Source organism: Lygodium microphyllum, chromosome 24, assembly GCF_053477565.2.
Source record: "Lygodium microphyllum isolate KBCC chromosome 24, Lygodium_microphyllum_v1.1.10, whole genome shotgun sequence".
Lineage (NCBI taxonomy): Eukaryota > Viridiplantae > Streptophyta > Polypodiopsida > Schizaeales > Lygodiaceae > Lygodium > Lygodium microphyllum.
Window position 1 is genome coordinate 4,568,379 of NC_141158.1, and position 21,257 is coordinate 4,589,635.

The following is a 21,257-nucleotide window of genomic DNA, read 5'->3' on the forward strand; positions in this document are numbered from 1 at the left end:
TTTTGATAGTTTGGAATGGTTTTAGTATGAGTTATGAGGATTTGATGTTATCTGATGATCTTCTGTAAGCCTCTGTAAACCTTCTATAGAGCCTATGTATCTCCTCTATATCTGCTCTGTTCCTGTTCTATTCTGTTCTATAGATCTTCTGTAAGTGTTCTACAGAATGTATATGTGAATTTGGAAAAATTTTCTGAATTTTGGAAAGGATGAGTCTAATTTCAAAAGAGCTAAAACAAATGGAAGAAGCAGCCTGATGAAGAGACTGAAGAGAAGACTGGAGTGACAGTAACAGTAGTGAGCTATGAAGAGACATTGTAGTGGCTCTGGTGCCTCTTTACATCAGACATACCTCTTAGGAGGTGCATCCACGACCTAAGAAGGATTATTGAGAGTTATTATTGAGAATTGTAGTGAGGAGATGATGTACTATTAAGAGAGAGAGAGAGAGAGAGCCAGAGATAGCCAATTCTATCAAAACAATGTAACTGTATATGAGAGATCAAGAGAGAAAACTATGAAGACATTGAAGATGAATACTATGTGATTGATTTTCATTCAAAAATTTTGTATTATTTTATGTTCATTGTTCTATTGATGGATTCTATGAAGATGTTGAAGATTATGGTTGATTCTATCAAATTCGTGGAAGATATCTACTATGATGTTGCGTGAAGATTTGTTATTTTCTTTGTTTTGGTCATCAAAAGAATGAAATGAAAGCTTGTTGATGTTACAAGATAGATTTTCTTGTAGTAGAATCCCCTTTTCCTTGGTGTTCCTCTTGGGGCTCCATGTTTTTGGTGCGCAGTCGGGAAAACTTGCCATCGACAAGCATCAAAAGAGGCTGAAAGTGAAGGAGATGGCATTGCCAAGAAGAGGAGAATTCAATGGATGTTTGCAAAGTTCCTTCTTCCATTGAAGAGTTGGAGATTCTTATTTCCAAAGCCACTTTCCACAAGAATTTCATCCCACATTGGTGGAAACATATTACCATCATGATGCATGCTCCATGTGGTGGACTGTTTCCTCTTCCTGTTAAAGCAGTAGAGACTTGCATCTTGGTGGAAAATTGTTTAGGAACAAACTGAAGAGCAGAAGTAGAGAGAATGACTATCTATGGAAGATTTGGTATTCATTGAGAAGTTTCCAGACATCATCAAGTGGGAGATTGTGAAGAAGCTTCAGGAGTCTTGGTTTGCGGAGGTTCACGAAAACAAGAAGGAAAAGAGTTGGAATTTGTTCGTGGATGCTCAACAGCAAGATACGTGGGATGCTTGGTGCACTGACAGTCTCCTGTTTGTCCAATTAGCAACGCACTGGAAGTTGGTAGACAGAGTGTTTTTCACAACATACACTATTGAAACCCTCAGAAGCTAGCATTATTATAATGACACAACAACGATCCTAAGAAGAATGAGTTTTGATACTTTCAGAATGGAATATCTCCCCCTCTGTAGTGGTTTGAAAGCCGAATTCAGAGATGTTGAAAAGAAGGAAGTAGAAGAGATGTTGGCCAAAGAATCCCCCAGAGACTGAAGTCCCTCTTTTATTCTATTATGTTGAGTATGTACTGAACAACTGGTTGGAGCCAACCTCCTAATGAATGATGCAATCAAGAGGCAAGCGTTAGAACGAGTCCAGAGGTACGTAAGAAGAGAGAAGGAACAAATCAAGGGTGAGAACGAGCTCACAACAGAAGCCTCCTTTGACGCCCTAAAAGCACTCTTTATAGAAGTCCCCATGGCGACTCAAGGTCCCCTTCCTAGTCAGATTCGTCTTGGAAATATTGATGACAGGCAACAAATGTAGTCCCATTGCCAGTTTTTAAGGGAGAGTACAATGAAGACCCTGATCTTCATGTAGCAGAATTCATGGTAGGATGTGTGGCTAACAATGCCAGAACCCCTAAGCATTGGTTAGCAATATTCCCCACCACTTTCAAGGGTGTGACATTTCAGTGGTATGTGAGACAAGCAATAGAAACTTTTGGCACTTGGGATAGTTGGCCTTCCTCACTAAATTCAGGCGTAAAGGTTTTGAAGAGTGGATGTGAGAGGAGTTCATGAACCTAAGTCAATCCTCTGGAGAAAGAGTAGAAGCTTATGTCTCACGAATGGAATCCATCTTGAAGAGATGGACTAACCATCATTTGGACGAAGGCATTCAGAAAGGAGTGTTTCTCAGAGGCCTACAACCAGAAGTTCGCAAGTTCGTGGAATTGAGATGACCAGTCAATCTGCAAGCTGAAGTGGAAGGTGCAAGATTGTATGACGAAGTTGAAAGAAGGCTGTCAGTGACTCTAGGAAGAGAAGTCTTACTTCCTCTGTAACTTTGAGAGGGAAACCTCCTTGGACCAAAATTAAGACCAAATTCCCTAGGCTTTGGTCCAATATCCTAGGTTGTCATTTTGGACTCTAGCAAGTTGAATCTTGCATTTTCATCCTTCTGTCTTCGTTCATGCATCTCTTTCAGAGAGCAAATATCCTTTGTATGGTTATTCCTCAAACAATAGAAATAGAAGGCTCCAGGAATGGTTGGTTCTCGGGTATATTCAGTGGCTAAATGTCCCGCTTGATGACACTTTCTGCACCATGTATTAGAGCGCATCACATGTCTTCCAGCTCCCACAGAAGTGGATATAATGGCGGTATTCACCTTCAGCATTTGTAGCTGCTCTGTAATCACATCCATAAGCTCTTTCTTGATAATTGCAACTGAAGTGGATAAGTAGTCCTTTAGATTTTCACCTCTTGAAGTGCTTGTAGTAGGATTTTGGAAAGCTTCTGTAATTACTACATACACTAGTTGGGTCGATCCAGAAGGTCCTCTGTTTTGGTTCTCATTCAGAGCTCGTGTTGAGACTTGGGATTGTTGATTCTAGTTGGTAGGGTTCCATTGTTGTTGAGTCACCATTGAAGGAACTGTTTTGAGGCCACTCTTGTTGTGGTTGAGCCATCATTTGAGGCACTGTCATTTGTGGCGACCACAGTGGATTAGGTGCATTATACTGTGGCACTGTTTGCATCTGGGGATAGGGGTAGGGAACCATCCCTGGGACTGCATTTGGTGGGTATACCATTCCTGGCATGGGAGGACGTTTCCCTCTCAAAGTTACAGAAGTTACATAGAAGTCTCAGAGAAGTCCAAACCCTAGACGATCTATGGATTACAAGCCCTTATGCAACCGATGTAAAGGAGAAGGCCACACTGCAAAGGACTGTCCGAGTCCAACCCCTGTCAAGGCCAATGCTACTGATAGCCAATAGAAAGCACAAAAGCCTGCCTCCAATTTGGTAGAGTTGGAAGTTGCTGCTGTCACACGCACCAAGAAGAAGGAACCAGTTGTTCAAAAAGAGAACAACTCCCTTGCTAAGACTGTGAAGTTCAATCTGTCAACAGAGAGACAGAGCAGTATAAGATAGAACAGTGTAGTACAGAGCACTACAGTGCCACAGAGAGTTACAGAGACAGTCCCAGAAACAGGACCAAAGATCCAGGAGATAGACGATATAGAATCACCTTCACAAACAGATAAAGTCCCTATGCTACCATTGTTAGAAGAAAAAGGAAAGATGAAAATGGATGTAGCCCCATTCCCCAGCAGGCTAGAGGAGCCTGTGGATCCTAACAAAGATTATGACTTGGTAAAAGACCTAGACACTTTTAAACCAAACTTAACATTTCGATAGTTATTGATGTTGTCTCCCAGCTACCGAAAGAAATTCAAAAGCATCTTGACAAGAAGACGTGGACTAAGGATCGCTCCTTCAATAGCGACCAAGACCAATAAGGCCCCGGAGCCTGTAAAGGAAGTAGATGTGGCTAATGCCTTCCTAGATCCTAGAACCCCGGAGATTAGTATATGGATTGAAGGATGCTTTATTTCAGATGCATTGATTGATGGAGACTCATCAGTAAACATAATGACAGATGTGACAATGAAGGACTTAGGGTTGCAAGGAATTCAACCTACACAGTGGCTTATTAGATTGGCAGATCAAAGCAGAATTAAACCATTGGGCATCCTCCCATACGTAAAAACAACCCTTGCTGGAAAATACTATTGGCTGACATATTTGGTGGTCAAACCAAATTCTTATGGGACCTCATACCATCTGCTGTTGGGAAGACCTTGGCTTTTTGAAGTGAGAGCCAGGACGGATTGGTTCAAAGGAACCCTAACCCTAAGCAGAGGACCCAACAAAGTGGTGTTGAAGTTGTATGGATCGCAAAAAGGCAATGGATCCACATCCATCAAAGTCATAAATGACTCCTCTAATGAGGTAATAGATGGTACATTAGAAGACAAAGAGACTGTTAAACAGATCTTTCCCAAGAAAACAGAGACACAATCCCTAACAGTGGGCATTGTAAGCCAACTACCAAGGGAAGCAAAGTCCTTGTCCATGGGAGAGTACCTCCTACCTCAACTTGAATTGACTTTTGATATCACCTCTGACAGTGAAATAGAAGCATGGATGTACTATTCTCCCTGTTACATGACATTCGCAGAGATAGAATAAATACATAGCAGAGACAGAACCAGAGATAGTCACAGAGATAGTGACTATAACAGAGACAAAAGCAGAAGCGACTATAACAGAGAAAGAAGCAGAAGCAGATGCAGAGACAGTGACTATAACAGAGACAGAAGCAGATGTTATAGTCATTGAGACAGTGACTATAACAGAGAGAGAAGCAGAAGCAGATGCAGAGGCTGAAGATCTATTCTTCTACTACATAGCCTCTACAGAAGAATAGACAGATCCTCCAGAGGAAGAGGATGAAAATGATGAGGAAGAAAAAGAAGCAGGTTATGAAAGTGTAGATGAAGAATTTCCTCTAATAGCGGATGATCTTGTTGATGCCCCTACAGAGACCTCAGAGGCCGAAGATCTCAGGGTGTTGGATGGAATGACCATGGTTCCATTGGGGTTGGCCAATGGACCACAAAGTATGCAGAATTTGTATAAGCAATGGATTAAAAGCATAAAAATTAAGTTCACCAATGGCTCCTGTTGCCCTGACTATTCAGTCATAGAAAAGATGATGATGCCCCCTGCCCCAACAGAAGCCAGGGCCATCAAAGCCTCGGCTTCTAGAAGGTCCATGCTATGTGATATTCCTGAACGCATCCTCTGAAGATGAATACCTAAGTCCAGAAGAAATTACTACTCACACAGAAGCAAACCAAGCTCTGATACTCTTCCAGCAACCTCAACAGAAAAATGAGTCATCTATTCAGAAGGAGGACACTGGTTCTAGTGGAACATTAGACGAGGATACTAATCTCTTGAAAGAGTCAGACCTTTATCCAGAAGAAATTTGTGGGACATTTATTCGCGAAGTGAAAGGTAAAAGGCAAGTAACATTCCTGGATACTGATGGTACTGAACGTCACCTGAAAGTGGGCCTCAATCTTCCAGAAGAAGAACTAGTGGTCCTGTGAGAACTACTCAAGGTGATTTTAGACGTGTTTGCTTGGTCATATAAAGATCTAAAGGGGATTGATCTCACAGTATGCCAACATCACATTGACCTAGAGCCCAATGCCAAACCTGTAAGGAAAAGACAAAGGAAGATGAATCCTAATTATTATGCACTGGTAAAGGCTGGATTATTGAAACTTCTTGAAGCGAGTTCATTTATCCTAGGGTAATAGTGAATGGGTTTTTCCCATTGTGGTTGTACCCAAGAAGAATGGGAAACTTCGAATATGTGTGGACTTTCGAAAGCTCAATTCAAAGACGAAGAAGGATCATTTCCCTATCCCTTTTACAGACCAATTGTTAGACACAATGGAAGGCCATGAGCTGTATTCCCTCTTGGATGGATTCAGCAGATATAACCAAGTCCAAATTGCAAAAGAGGACCAATCCAAAACAACCTTCACCACAGAATGGGGGACCTATGCCTATAGAGTGATGCCATTTGGGCTCTATAATGCTCCTGCCACCTTCCAACGAGTAATGATGGCTAACTTCCAGAATCATTTGCATGATTTCATTGAGGTGTATCTTGATGACTTCTGTGTTTATAGTTTGATCCGTGAGCATTGGGGACACCTAGAGCAATGCTTTGACAGATGCCGAGAGTATGGCATTTCTCTTAACCCTGACAAATAACACAATATTAGTGAGTTTGGAAATCTCCCAATTTCCATTTTTTGAATACTAAAAAGGTGGCACCCGGATAACATGCCCATAAGTTTCTCAAAACCATATAATGTGACCTATCATTGGAAAGCGCTTGAAAAATGGAATCTATTGAGCTATAGAGCGCTCAATTTGGAGTTATAGTGTTCAAGTTATGATAAATCCAAAGATTTGACTAAATGTCCCAAACTTATGGGAAATTTCCATATTCCCCAATATGGTGTTAAATGTGTCTTTGGTGTCTCATCGGGAGTTCTTTTGGGTCATATTGTATTTGCACAAGGGATTGCAACAGACTTGGCGAAGATTGAGAAGATTGCCGCCTTAACAGCACCAACAAACCTCAAGCAATTGAGAGGATTTCTTGGCCATGTGGACTACTACAGAAGATTTATTGCACATTTGCAACCAAGGTGGCCCCTCTGCACAAGCTCCTAAGGAAAGATGTGGATTTCCTTTGGACTGATGACTATGAAAAAGCCTTTAATACCCTAAAACAATGCCTTATCCAAGCACCTACCTTGCAACCTCCTGATTGGACGAAGGAGTTCCATGTGCACATAGATGCATCAGTTGAAGGGCTAGGTGCTGTCCTATGTCAAAAGGGACCCTCTAAATTAGATCAGCCAATATATTATGCAAGTCAAAAGGTTACTGATAGGGAACGGAACTACATAGTGACAGAGCTTGAGTGCTTAGAAATGGTGTTTGCACTGGAGAAGTTTCGACACTATCTATTGTCAATGCATTTTAAGTTCTACGTGGATCATGAAGCCTTGTCCTTCCTGATGAACAAAGAAGTTGTTAAAGGACGATTGATGAGATGGTTACTCCTATTCCAAGAGTTCAACTTCGAAGTGGTCACTAAGCCTATCCGTTCCCATGTCTTAGTCGATCATCTATCACGGATCCCTCAAATTGCAGAAGAGGAACAGGATGATCAAGACCTTCCTGATACTTCCTTGTTTCTAGTTGAAACAATTACTCCCTGTTATACAAACATAGCCAACCTCCTGGAAACTCAACAGTATCCTCTTGGCATCTCAAGCCGTGAGAAGAAGAAGCTTCTGTTAGAATCAGCCCCCTACACCTTGCTAGGCGGTGCAGTGTACAAGAGAGGCAAGGATGAAGCGTTGCGAAGATGTGTTGCAGGGGATGAAATCGACATAGTATTGAAAGCATGCCATGACGAACCATGTGGTGGACACTTCGCAGGAGAAGTGATCTCCAGGAAGGCTCTGTTAGCAGGATATTGGTGGCCGACCCTCCACAAGGATGCATATGACTATTGCAAGAGATGTGATGCTTGTCAGCGAATGGGGAAGCCCACCAAAACAAGTGCCATGCCACTGCAACCCATTCTTCCTCTAAAGCTGTTTGAGAAGTGGGGGATTAATTTTGTGGGTCCCATTGATCCACCCACCAGATAGAAGCAGAACAGATACATTTTAGTATGTATAGATTATGTCACAAAGTGGTGTGAAGCTAAAGCCTTGGAGTAGGACGATGGTAACAATGTAGCTCTGTTCATGTATGAAAATATTATCACCCGTTTTGGTAGTCCTCTCGAGCTGGTAAGTGACAAAGGTACTCATTTCCTTAACAAAATCATGGAGGAGCTGACAAAGCTGTATAAGATCCGCCATCGCAAGTCCACTCCCTATTACCCCAGAGCCAATGGCCAAGTTGAAGTCACCAATCGCAACCTTTGCTTGATTCTAACAAGAACTATTGCCGCACATCGTCACGACTGGGATGATCAACTTACCGAGGCCCTCTGGGCGTATAGAACCTCCCATAAGGTAGCTATAGGACAGACCATTTTCCAGCTAGTGTATGGTACAGAAGCCGTCTTCCCTGTTGAACTGGAATTGCCCTCTTTGCGATAAAGAACACTTGGGAGATGATGAGTCACTGCAATGCCGCCTCCTGCAATTGGAATACTTGGATGAGATACGATGGATGGCCCTACAGTGTATGGAAACCACTCAAGCGCGACGCAAGGCCTATCATGACAATTTCATCAAGCACAAGGAGTTCAAAGAAGGCGATCTTGTTCTGGCCTATGATTCGAGATTTGGCAAGTTTCCTGTCAAGCTTCAACAATGGTGGATGGGCCCATACAAGGTACTTGCTGCTGTCAATCCTAATGGTTCTGTTCAGGTGCAGACCATTGATGCCTCTGATGATCCTTTCCTAATCAATGGCTATCGTCTGAAGAAGTATTTCCCTCCTGGGGATCTTGACAATTACAGTCAACCTACCCTCCCCCTTTTGGGCGTCGCACTGTCCTTCTCGTCGTGCTTCTGATAGCCCTTATGATTCTCCTCAGGAGGCGATCTCGTTCTGCTAACCCCTCGTATATACATCTCAACCCGACCTTGTTCTCTTCTTGTCTGATCCAACAATGGGCAAGGTTGGTCCTGACACATGGTATTTCTACCCTTTTCTTTCTTAAACAAAAAAAAAGAGCAGAAAAATAGAAGAAAAAAAAAACACAGACAAAACTCATGCCAGAAAAGGAAGAAATTCCCTGTTATAACAAGCCTCATTCCAAGAAAAGGTGGAAACACCCTTGGGCGGGAAGCTGACTGTGGAAAAGGTGGAAACACCCTTGGACGGGAAGTTGACTGTGGAAAAGGTGGTAACACCCCGCAGTTCAGGATAGCTGACTCACCAGTAGACCCTTTTCAGCAAGTAATTTGAAGCCACCTCCCTTGGTGCGATGTCTCTGCAATATCAGTTAGTCTGCCCTTCTTAACAAATGATCTTTCTTACAAATCATTGAAGTATGAGATTTGTAGGCTGCCTCCCTAGGTATTCAATAGAGAGTGAGATAGAGGGTGGGGTGAGTGACCAGTTTTTCCCTTCAAATCAAATGCGAGGCGAGATGTGTGAATAGAGTGTTGCACGCATGGGTTGGGCCTCTCAATGCACAACGCACAATTTGTTCCTGTGCACTGCACCATAAGGCTCCCTGGCCTTCCTTCTTGCACTGTATGTCGACATAGGGCGGGATGCACAGTTGCACCATCAATTGCACACAAGGCATATAACCTCTGCACAAGTGACAGTGAGGATTACATTAATGGATTTCGGGAATGGGCTACCCTCTGTATCTTTCAATAGAGCGTGAGACAAAGGGTGGGTTGAGTGTGACTAGTGTTTCTTCAATCAATTATCGAGAGGTGAGAATTGAGGGACATTATGACCATTGGAGTCAGGTATGTTTCTGTTTCCCTATGCACCCATGGTATGGGTCTCTGCCATCAGCACATGACACGTTACTTTGATCTGTATACTGCACTACAAGGCTCCCTGGCCTTTCTCCTTGCACCTATGCCAAACGGGTTGGACTCACTAATGCGCCATCCATTGTGCACCCTGGCATACTCTCTTTGCACCACCCCCTTGTCGATTCCTAAATCAGGTGTGAGCTCTGGGTTTCATCATTATTACCTTGAGTGATGTTAGTAATGGGGCAAATGCTTGCTCTTTCATTCCATTTGAGTGATCATGAGTTGAGTGCAATATCCCTCGTCATCGACGAATTTTCTACGATTCCTTCAACTAGCTACCTCCCTGGGTGCTGCCGCGTGGTCCCTGCCACGAAGGATGAAGGACATGTGCTGTGAAGACACCTTGGTACCTCCTATAGCCGACAACGATATGAGACGCAACCTCGATAGTCAACATTACTCCTCAGCAATATGGGCCAAGTTTTTCTAACCCTACACCTTCTGTTTCCTAGTGACGGTCATGTCTTAAGTGTGGGGACATTCGTGTTTGGTTTGATGTGTGGTACTAGGTCCTTGTTGTTCGGTTTACCCTTCCTGCTAAGGTTTTAAGTGTGGGGACGTATTCGTGCGCATCTACGTTGCATATCTCCATGCATATACCCTGCTATGATCATGCATATACGCCATGACTTCATTTTATCATGATGGGATCCCTTTCCCACTCTTTCATTCTATTTCACTCTGTCCTCGGAGCTATTCCTTAACCGTTTGCCTTTATTCTTTGTTTTGTGATTTTTCCATGCGAACGCACCCTACGTTCACTGAGCATCACATCCAACATTATAGCTGTGTTTGTCCCTTTGAACTACCCATTTTTCCTTTTTACCAACCCCTGTTCTGACAGATGGTTCTAAATTTATTAATTTTTAAAGCAATTCCCGTAAATTGGCCGGTTTTCCATGTGAGCGTGTCTTTATTACTTCGAAACCCTGATCTAATATGTCAACCCTGTCCTACCCATTCCCCCTGATATTTTTTCTTTTTATTCCCTATCATTCCGATGTACGGTTCATCCGCTATTAGTTTTTGCGGGTTTTTGGGCCCTTTTCATGCCTATTTTTCACATTTTTCCATGTGAACATGACCTATTTTCATCAGAATTCCAATTTAATTTAATAGACGTGTCTCACCTGCCTTTCCCCCACTTTTTCTTTTTTTCCTTCCCCCTCTTCTGACTGCTGGATTTTTAGTTATTAATTTTTCTGAGTGTTTTCGGGTGTCTTTTTTGTGTTTTTCCATGTGAACCCCTCCCAATTTTCCCCAAACTATGTTTTGATGCACCAACCCTGTGAATCCCTTTCTTTCAGATAGTTTTTCTTTTTATTGTCCTCTATTTCGGTGCATGATTCTTCCCGTTTTTTCCATATCTTGATTAGAACCTTGTTTTGTCGTGATAGGGTTGTTGGGCACATTATTTTGCACATTTTTCCTTCTTTTCGCCTTGTATTTCTGTGAGCAGATTTTTCCATATTAATCCTCGTATATATTTATGGAGCTGTTTTTCGTATTTTCCCATGTGAACACCTTGATTTTTCCCCGAAACCCATGTCGCATTTTTCTCTCATTTTTCCCTCATCTCCTGGCACATTTTTCCTTTTTATGGTTTTTCGATCTGACATGCGGTTTAAGTTTTATTAAATTTTCTTCCTTTTGCCGTGTGGCCACATTTCTCGTATCGCGGATGAACGAGCCTGTTTTGGGTTTTACGTGCCTCGGGACGCCCCCGTGGCGTCTATAGCTTGCGTATTGCCGTACTTGCCCTGTCTGATCCCGCTGATGTAAATTTTTTTACTCCTGCCCCACGCATGCGCATGGGACGAGGGTGCGCTCACTTTTAATAAAAAAATCACATTTCAATTTAAATTTACCTTAAAAAAGGTTTTTAAAAAAACCCAAAAAAAAACCAACAACCAACAACAAACACCATCCTAATTATTAAAAATAAAAAGTATTAATATATTAAATTTTTTAAACTAATTTTTTTTAAAATTAAAAAAAAACCAAACAAAAGCCAACCACAAACAAAAGAAATAGAAAACCATGAAAATTTAAAAAAAAAACAACAATAAATATTTATTAAAAAAATAAATAACAATTAAAAAATACAAAAAACAAAAAAAAGCAAACACAAAGACCACAGAAACTCAAAAGAGAGGAAAAAAAAACACAAAACTGAAAAGAGATGCAAAACTGTCAGCTTTGCAGACTGCTCATAATACATTGGAATCACAAGCTTCCTAGATTAAGCAGTTGCAGGACCAACTGGCACAGTCACGGTCAATTCCTCCAAGCTCCAATGTTCCTATGATTCCTTCTATATCTCAGCAGGACTTGGACGTTCTCCAAAGACAGGCCACATTGTATCCGTTGTTTCAAGATAAAGTGGAAAGATTGCAGTCCAGGATGGATTTGTTATGGTCTATATTTGAGCACTTTCAAAAATATGTTTCTCCAGACCATTCCTTTTTTGTCCACTATCAGTTGGTTGCAGAAGTTGGCCTTCTATATGAAGCTTTTAATGATGGATCTCCCTCTTCTAGAGAATGGTTGGAGTGGGGCTTAGTCTTTTGATTTGCTGAGACAGAAGTTGTCCGTATGGTTTTTGAAGATTCTGTGACGAGGGATACCATGTTGCTGTCTTACATATATCTATGAGGTGATTTGTTGATTTTAAATGATGTAGATTTGGCTTGGTATGTGGGGAATGTGGTTTTGCAAGCTGTTTTATATGTCAACTATTTGGAGTTAAGGATAGATGACATGTTCCAGTGCTATTCTTCTAAGGATCTAGAGATTGTGAATATTGGTGAGAAAAATGAAGGTAATTCTGGTATGCTTGACTAGCAGTTGTCCAATCCCCTGGAATTAATGGCTAGTTAATCTGTGGTCCTGTGAGAGAATCAGTTGAGCTCCATCCTCTTCTTCTTGGAATATGCTGATCAAATCCTTCGTACCCACTAACCAACTGAGGAGGTTGAGAAATAGAAGTGGCAGGAGATGGAAGTGGAATAAGTACAAGAGGACGAAGAGATGGATAGGAAAAATCATAAAAGGAGGAATAAGATAAAGGAGTGGCTAAAAATTTAAGCGAATCAGTTAGGAAAGGTGTCAATTGATAAGTAGGAAAAGTAGAAGGTATATGAATAGATGGAGAAGAGCATGGTGGAGAAGGGGAAAATACTCGATCTTCAATGAAAGAACAATATGTAAATATAGGAATTTGAGGCAAACCCTAAGGTTGGAAAAGGAGAGGTAAAATAGCTATTGAGTTGGATTTATAAAGGTAAAGATAAGTATCATAGCGATGGGACATTTCTTGATAGTACAATAGGCTAGGAACAGAGGGACATAAAACAGATCATCTATGGTAGGCATCAAAGAAGGATAAATCAAATGGATGGTTCTTGGAAAGATAAGCTAGGAGATCCATGGTTAGTGCTGTGCACATAAGTAGAAGTTGCATTCTGACGTTGGTTCAAGACCACAGAATCAATCATCGAATGCCATGAAGTGTCAGGACAAGTAGCCACTTTAGAAGAATAGCACTAGAACATGTCATCTATCCTCAACTCCAAATAGTTGACATATAAAATAGCTTGCAAAACCACATCCCCCACATACCAAGCCAAATCTACATCATCTGAAATCAACAAATCACCTCGTAGATACATGTAAGACAACAAAATGGTATCCATCGTCTCACAGAATCTTCAAAAACCATACGGACAACTTCTGTAGTAAATTAGAAGACCAAGCCCCACTCCAACCATCCTCTAGAAGAGGGAGATCCATCGTTGAAAGCTTCATATAGAAGGCCAACTTCTGCAATTGATAGTGGACAGAGAAAGAATAGTCCGGAGGAACATACTCCTGAAAGTTCTCAAATGTAGACCATAACAAATCCATCCTGGACTGCAATCTTTCCACTTTATCTTGAAACAATGGACACAATGTGGCCTGTCTTTGGAGAACAGCCAAGTTTGCTGAGATATAGAAGAAATCAAGGGAACATTGGGGCTTGGAGGAATGGACCGTGACTATTCCAGTTGGTCTTGCAACTGCTTAATGTGGGAAGCTTGTGATTTCAATGTATTGTGAGCAGTCTGCAAAGTTGATAGTATTGCATCTAAAAGAGTCTGAAACTCTTGAGCTTCTTTGGACATTCTCTCTTTCTCTTCCGAAACTCTAGTGACCTCTGATTGAGCTTCTGCTAACTGAATCTTCAAAGAAGATATTTCTTCTCTCTAGGTCTCAATCATTTGGGTCTGCTGCTCCATCTGCTTAAACAGATCGGCAAGAGTGTCTTTAGTAGAGGCCAACTCTGTGGTTGCCTTTATGCATATGGTCTTTGGATTGCATCAATTCTTCATAGGAAGAAGCATATAACTATTGAACACAGGCTGTCCTGAGAGTTCAATAGAACTATGGATGTCATTACAAAGGAAAGGAATGGCATCCCCTGACACTAAACTGTTCAATGAAGGGACTGATATTTCCAAAGAACCCTCTTGATGTGCCCTAAATAAATTGTTACATGTGAGGGCAGGGAGGTCACTGCTAGAAGTAGCAGGAACTGTGACTGAAGGAATGAATCAGGGAGTTTTATCTGCCACACGCTTTAGGCACTTCCGCTGAATGACCAATGGAGGAGGGGAATCAAGATCCTCTATGTCAATAGGTTCTGACTCCATTGAAGGTGGAGGGGGAGGAACTGGATAAGATGGAGGAGATGGTAGCACACCCTTCTTAAGACCAGAGTATGTCAAGAAAGCATATAAATAGGAACCATAGGTGACATTTGTGACATTCCCTCTGGTCACTTTGACAAAATGTTGGTCCATCTTTGTAAGCAAGTAAGTACTCCAATCAATAGCAATACCTTTTAACACCATCCTGGAAGCTGTGAAGAGTTCCTTGGACAAATAATGAGATGGTGTTTTGGTAGGCATAAACCTGTCTTCGAGGAATTGGCAGACTAACTTCCAAAGAGGATCAATGATCATGGAAAAAGACACTCTTGAAGTGTTAATCATTTTCTTGACATCCAGAACCTCTTTGGTATGCTTCTGTTAACAGCTTGAGATCTCATCATTGGAGAATAATTGTCTAGTTGTAACAAAGTATTCTCCTTTGTAGGCAAGAGAAAAAGCCTTCCCTAACCCTCTAGGTGTCAATACCATGGAAGCACCACGAACCGGGCCCGATTTCTTACTGTATGATGCAAGAAACTCATCACACAGAGATGGATCGTTTAGAATCAAAGGGAGTGAAGCAGCCACGAAAGTTGCAAGGCCTGCTTTCGCTATAGGCTCAAAAGCCAGTAAGAAAGAGTAATCCCTCTACTGATCGAAGAGACATATTGGTTAGGAGGAGGAGTGTGAGGTGCCATTCAGATGGAATACACACACACCACAAACACAGACAATCACAAAGAATGCCTACAAAACAACCAAATAGCTATCAAAAAGAAATCGATAAAAAGAAGTACACACACAGACGTAACTAACCAATTGACCACCCCAAACAACCCACATCCTAGAAAAATTTCGGCATGACCTCTACACATATGTGACCAAAATCTTCATGCGATGCAACAAGCAGGCACCCAAGATCCTGTATCAGGCAAAAAAGAAAAAAAAAACTACAAACCGCACCCGTAATCGTATCACATAAGCAAACCATAATACCATAAAAACTTAACCAGGACCTAACCATAACTTTGACAAAAAATTTCACCTTAAAGGACTTTATGTGCCCATCCCACGATGCATGTTTATTAAAAGGGAAAAAAAGTGTAGTGAGGAAAAATGGTTTTAATGAAGTGTTCATTTTAAGAAATTATTAACAATGGTTGAAATTTTACTAGGTTATAAAACTTAATAAAAAAACAGTGGTTCCTTCTTAAAATTTTAATTACAATTTATTGGGGTGAAACGGTACTTGAACGAAACCGGGACTGCAATACCCAGAATTGGGGTCTCTAAATGAAAATTCATTAATTAGAAATTAATGTGATATGGAGCGCTTTTTTTGTCAGCGCGTGCTTTTCTTGTTATGATGGCTGGTTCATTTTTTATTATAAATTAAAGTGCATCTGAAGCGCATGTAGCGTGTGTAAAGTAAACGGCGTGTTGATTGTAAATTATTAGAAAACTGTGTGTTTAGTGCGAGCGCGCGTGAAAAAGTGGGTGAATAAATTTCATTTTAACAATTTATTGTGGTTAAAGGATGACCAAAATAAATAAAGCACAAAAAATAGATACTTTGTAGGGGTGTGTATGCAAGATACTGAAGGCGCACTGAGTAGTCCCAAATGCAAGGAATCCAGTCAAAAAAGCAAAAACCACTAACAGAAAAAAAAAGCACCTTAATGTTTTTTTAAATTATTTATTATTATTATTATTATTTTTAATTTTTTTGTTAAATAAATATCAAAGCAAGATTAAGAGAATCATATGTGGTACAATTAATATTGATTAGTGTTTGGATAAAATTGTTATTTTATTTTTGTTTTTTTTAAATTTTAATTTAGTTGTGTTTTTATTTTGTATATTATGTGTGTGTGTTTTTTTTCTGTCATTCTTTTTTTTCTTTTTTTTAATGATTAAAATGGGATATAGCACATATGAATATGTTGTGAAGTATAAGGGTAGAATTTCAACAATCCAACAAGTGTCAATAATGTGTTTGAATTTATCCATGATTTTTAAGCTGATTTTTGGATTTTAAAATGAATTTTCATGAGGTGAAGTATATAATGGGATTTGTGAAATTTTCTCAAAATTTTTTGGAAGTATTTCTAAAATTTTATTAATTTTTAATAAAATTTTCTCATTTTGCATGTATTTTGAAAATAATTCTGAACTTTTGAATTTTTGGAAATTTATTTTCTTAAATTCCCGCTTTAGAAAATATTGAAAGTGATTTCAACAATGTTGGAAATTTTTTAAGGAATTTATTTGGATTTTAAATGAATTTTAATGAGAATTTGAAGTTTTTTAGTATTTTATGTTTGTTTTTATGTGTTATTCGGGTTTTGAAATTAAAAGTCGATACCTGAGCTGCGTGTGAACAATAGAGGATGACTACGTGTGAACGACTGACTGCAACACACCACCACAGGGACAAGTCGGAGGTATGTCCTCGCGCGAGAACGTTTCCTAGCAGCGCATGAACATGTCACAAGCACAAGTTGAGACGCACACGAAAAGGAACACGGGCCTACGGGGAGGTATGGTGGGTGTTGGACGCAGGTGTGTTCATGCGGGTGGTGAGTGGGAACAGGGACTATGGGAGAGGGGGGTGTTTCTGCGGGGGAGAGAAGTGTGGGTGGGAGGGGGGGCTAGGGGAGGGGTAATTGGGGTTAGTGCAGGGTGGGGTTAGGGGAACTAGGGGTTAGGTGGGGGTGGGATTAGGGGATAACTATGGTTAGATTAAAAATGGGGGTGGGGTTAAATCTGGGGGGGGGGGGGGGGGGGGGGGGGAGGGGGCACGGGAGGAGGGCATGGGAGGCGCCGAGGAGATGGGAGGGCGAGGAGGGTGGAAGGAGCCGAGGAGGTGGGAGGGCATTGAAGTGGCGTGGGAGGCGATGCCACAGGAGGAGGGCGTGGGAGGCGCCGAGGAGATGGGAGGGCGAGGAGGGTGGAAGGAGCCGAGGAGGTGGGAGGGCGTGGGAGGCGCTGAGGAGATGGGAGGGTGAGGCCACGGGAGGAGGGCGAGGAGGGTGGAAGGAGCCGAGGAGGAGGCCGAGGCGCTGCAAGAGGGCAAAGTGAGACGCCTCCTGGAGGAAAGAAGGGGACGAGACGCGACAGGTAAGGCAGTTTTTGTTTTTGTTAGTTAGTTGGTTTTTTTTTTAAAGTTTGATTTATGTTTTCTTTTTCTTTCTTTTTTTGTTTTTTCCTCTCTTTTGAGTTTTTGTGTGTTTGTGTTGTCTTTGTGTTTGCTTTTTTTTTTTGATTTGTTTTTTTCCTTTTTTTTGGTTTTTCTTTAAATGTTATTTGTTTGTTGTTTTGTTTTTTTTTAAATGTTTGTTGTTGTTGTTTTTGTTTTTCTATTTTTCGTGGTTTTCTGTTTCTTTTGTTTGTGGTTGGCTTTTGTTTGGTTTTTTTATTTTTTGGTTAAAAAATTTAATGTTTTAATAATTTTTATTTTTAATGATTAAGATGGTGTTTATTGTTGGTTTTTGGTTTTGTTTGTTTGTTTTTTAATTTAAAAACCTTTTTTTGTAAATTTAAATTTAAATGTGGTTTGTTTATTAAATGTGAGCGCACCCCCGTCCTGTGTGCATGCACGGGGCGAGAGTAAAAAAAATTGCATCGACGGGATCAGAGGGGGCAAGTATTGCGATACTCAAGCCACAGACACCATGGGGGCATCCCGAGGCACGTAAAACCAAAAACAGGAGTGTTCACGTGGGACACGAGAAACGTAGCCACAAGGCAAAAGGAAGAAAAATTAATAAAACTCAAACTGTACGTCGGATCAAAAAATCGTAAAAAGGAAAAATGTACCAGGAGGCGAGGGAAAATGAGAGAAAAATGCGACACGGGTTCCGGGGCAAAATCAGGGTGTTCACATGGGAAAACACGAAAAATAGCTCTAAAAATACATACGAGAATTAATATGGGAAAATTTGCTCACCGGAACACAGGGCGGAAAGAAGGAAAAATGTGCAGAATAATGTGCTCAACAACCCTATTATGGAAAAATATGGTTCCGATCAAGATAGGACACGTTCACATGAAAAAAACTTCAAAAACAGACCTAAAAATGGACTCGAAAATTAATACGGGAAGAATCGTGCACTGGAATAGAGGACAGTAAAAATAAAAAATATTTGAAAAAAAGGGATTCAGACGGCTGCCATATCAAAACGCAATTTGCGGGAAATTGGGAGGGGTTCACATGGAAAAACACAAAAAAGACATTCGAAAACACTCAGAAAAATTAATAACTCAAAATTTGGCAGTCAGAAGAGGGGGAAGGAAAAAAAGAAAAGGTGGAGGAAAGGCGGGTGGGACACAACTATCAAATTAAATTGGAATTTCGGTGAAAATAGGTAATGTTCACATGAAAAAATGTAAAATGTATTCACGAAAAGGGCCTGAAAACGCGCAAAAATTAATAACGGATGAACCGTGCATCAACATGATAGGGAATAAAAAGGAAAAATATCAGGGGGAATGGGTAGGACATGGCTGGTACATCAAATCAGGGTTCTGAAGCAATAAAGATGCGTTCACATGGAAAACCGACCAATTTATGATAATTGCTTTAAAATTTAATAACTTAAGAACTGTCTGTCGGAACAGGGGTTGGTAAAAAGGAAAAATGAGCAATTCAAAGTGACAAACATGGCTGTAAGGTTGGATGTGATTCTTAGTGAACGTAGGGTGCGTTCGCATGGAAAAATCACAAAACAAAGAATAAAGGCAAACGATCAAGGAACAGCTTTGAGGACAGAGTGAAATAGAACGGAAGAGTGGGGAAGGGACCCCATCAGGATAAAATGAAGTCATGGCATAGATGCATGATCATAGTAGGGTATATGCATGGAGATCTGCAACATAGACGCGCACGAACACACCCCCACACTTAAAACCTTAACAGGAAGGGTAAACTAAACAACAAGGACCTAGTACCACACATCACATCAACCACGAATGTCCCCACACTTAAGACATGACCGTCCATGAGAAACAGAAGGTGTAGGGTTAGAAAAACTTGGTCCATATTGCCAAGGAGTAATGTCGACTATTGAGGTTGCATCTTGTATCGTTGTCGGCTGTAGGAGGTACCAAGGTGTCTTTGTCAAGATTGTGGGAGAGAAGGAAGGAGTCTCACTTGTAGCTTTCTCACTTACACAATAGGGGAATACACACAAAGGTGGAGGCTGAAAACAGTTTTCCTCTTCTTAGTTGTGTAAGCCAAAAGAACTCTAGTATAGAGAAATAGAAGAAGCCTATATATGGGTCTCAAACCAAACTCAACTAACTAAGGTGGCATACTAATTGAGCCACGAACTAGAGTAGATAAGGATAGTTGTCATCTAGCTATTATTCATGGGTGGTGTACCAACCGCATCTGCAGCTAACAAGTCGGTGACATAAATGCACAACGGTCACCCTGGCATATCACGAGTGGAGCTCGATATTTCAACACTCCCCCTCGAGCTCAATCCCAATTCTTGCACACCAAGCAGGTCTATGAACTTGCGCAACTTCTCTGTGCCCAATGCCTTCGTGAATATGTCAGCTACCTGATCCTCTGTGCTGACATAAACTAGATCAAAAAGACCTAGTAAAACCCTCTCCTGCACATAGTGATAATGCACCTCAATGTGCTTTGTTCTAGCAAGATAGATTGGGTTATTTGCCAAGTGTATATGACTCATATTGTCACAATAAATGACAACTGGCCCATCTGTAGGCTGATGCATATCATAAAGTAGCTTATGCAACCAAGCTACCTCACATGCAGCCATTGCTGCACCCCTGTACTCAACCTCTGTGCTCGATAAGGCAACTGTAGGTTGTTTCTTGCTGCTCCAAGTGACTGCAGCACTCCCAAAAGAGAACACATATCCAGTGGTAGATCGTCTATCAAAAATACTACCAGTCCAATCAGCATCAGTGTATCCATGCAACTGTATCTGAACCCCAGTCTCATAAAATAGTCTATACTACAATGTGGACTTCACATATCTAAGTATGCGTCTAGCCGCATCCAAATGCGGTTTCCTTGGAGCCTGCATAAACTGACTTACCAATCCAACAGCATAGCTCAAATCTGGCCTGGTAATAGTCACATAAATCAAACTTCCTACTATGCGTCTGTACATAGTAGGGTCTTCCAGAAGCTCACCTGCATCTGCTCTCAGCTTCACATTCTGCTCCAAAGGAACTGAAATAGGCTTAAAGCCTGCCATCCCATATTGGGATAGCATGTCCAATCCATACTGCCTCTACAAGAGTCGTATCCCACTTGGTGATCTAATCACCTCAATGCCCAAGAAATAACACAGCTCTCCCAAATCCTTCATCTCAAACTTCTGCTTCAATAGCATTTTCACATGAAGGATATCTTCATCACTATCACCTGTCATAATCAAATCATCAACATAAATGACAAGTAGTATAATACATTTCTCTGTTTTTCTCACATAAAGTGAGAAATCTGCATTGGAAATCTGAAAGCCAATAGTGACAAGATACTGTCCTATCTTGTCAGACCATGCTCTAGGTGCTTGCTTCAAGCCATACAAGGCTTTCTTCAACCTGCAAACAAACTCAGGATGAATAGCATGCACATAACCTGGTGGCTGCTCCATATAGACCTCTTCTTGCAAATCACCATGCAAGAAGGCATTCTTTACATCCATCTGATGTAAAGACCATCCCTTTGATGTAGCCATAGCAATGACTGCTCTTACGGTTGCCATCCTTGCAATCGGACTGAATGTTTCTTCATAATCAATGCCATATGTTTGTGCATACCCCTTGACTACTAATCTTGCTTTGTATCTATTCACAGAACCATTTGCATTGTGCTTCACCTTATAAACCCACTTACAACCAATTGCATTCTTATCTTTAGGCAAAGGTACCAATTCCCATGTAGCATTTGCTTCGAAGGCATCCATTTCTTCATCCATGGCTTTCTCCCATTTTTCTTTTCCCATGGCTTGCTCAAAAGAAGTGGGTTCTAGTTCCTATATCACTTTGACCATATAGGCATAGTGAATGGCTCTAAATCCATCATATTTCAGCCTATCCACAGGATACCTAGCTCTGGTAGACCT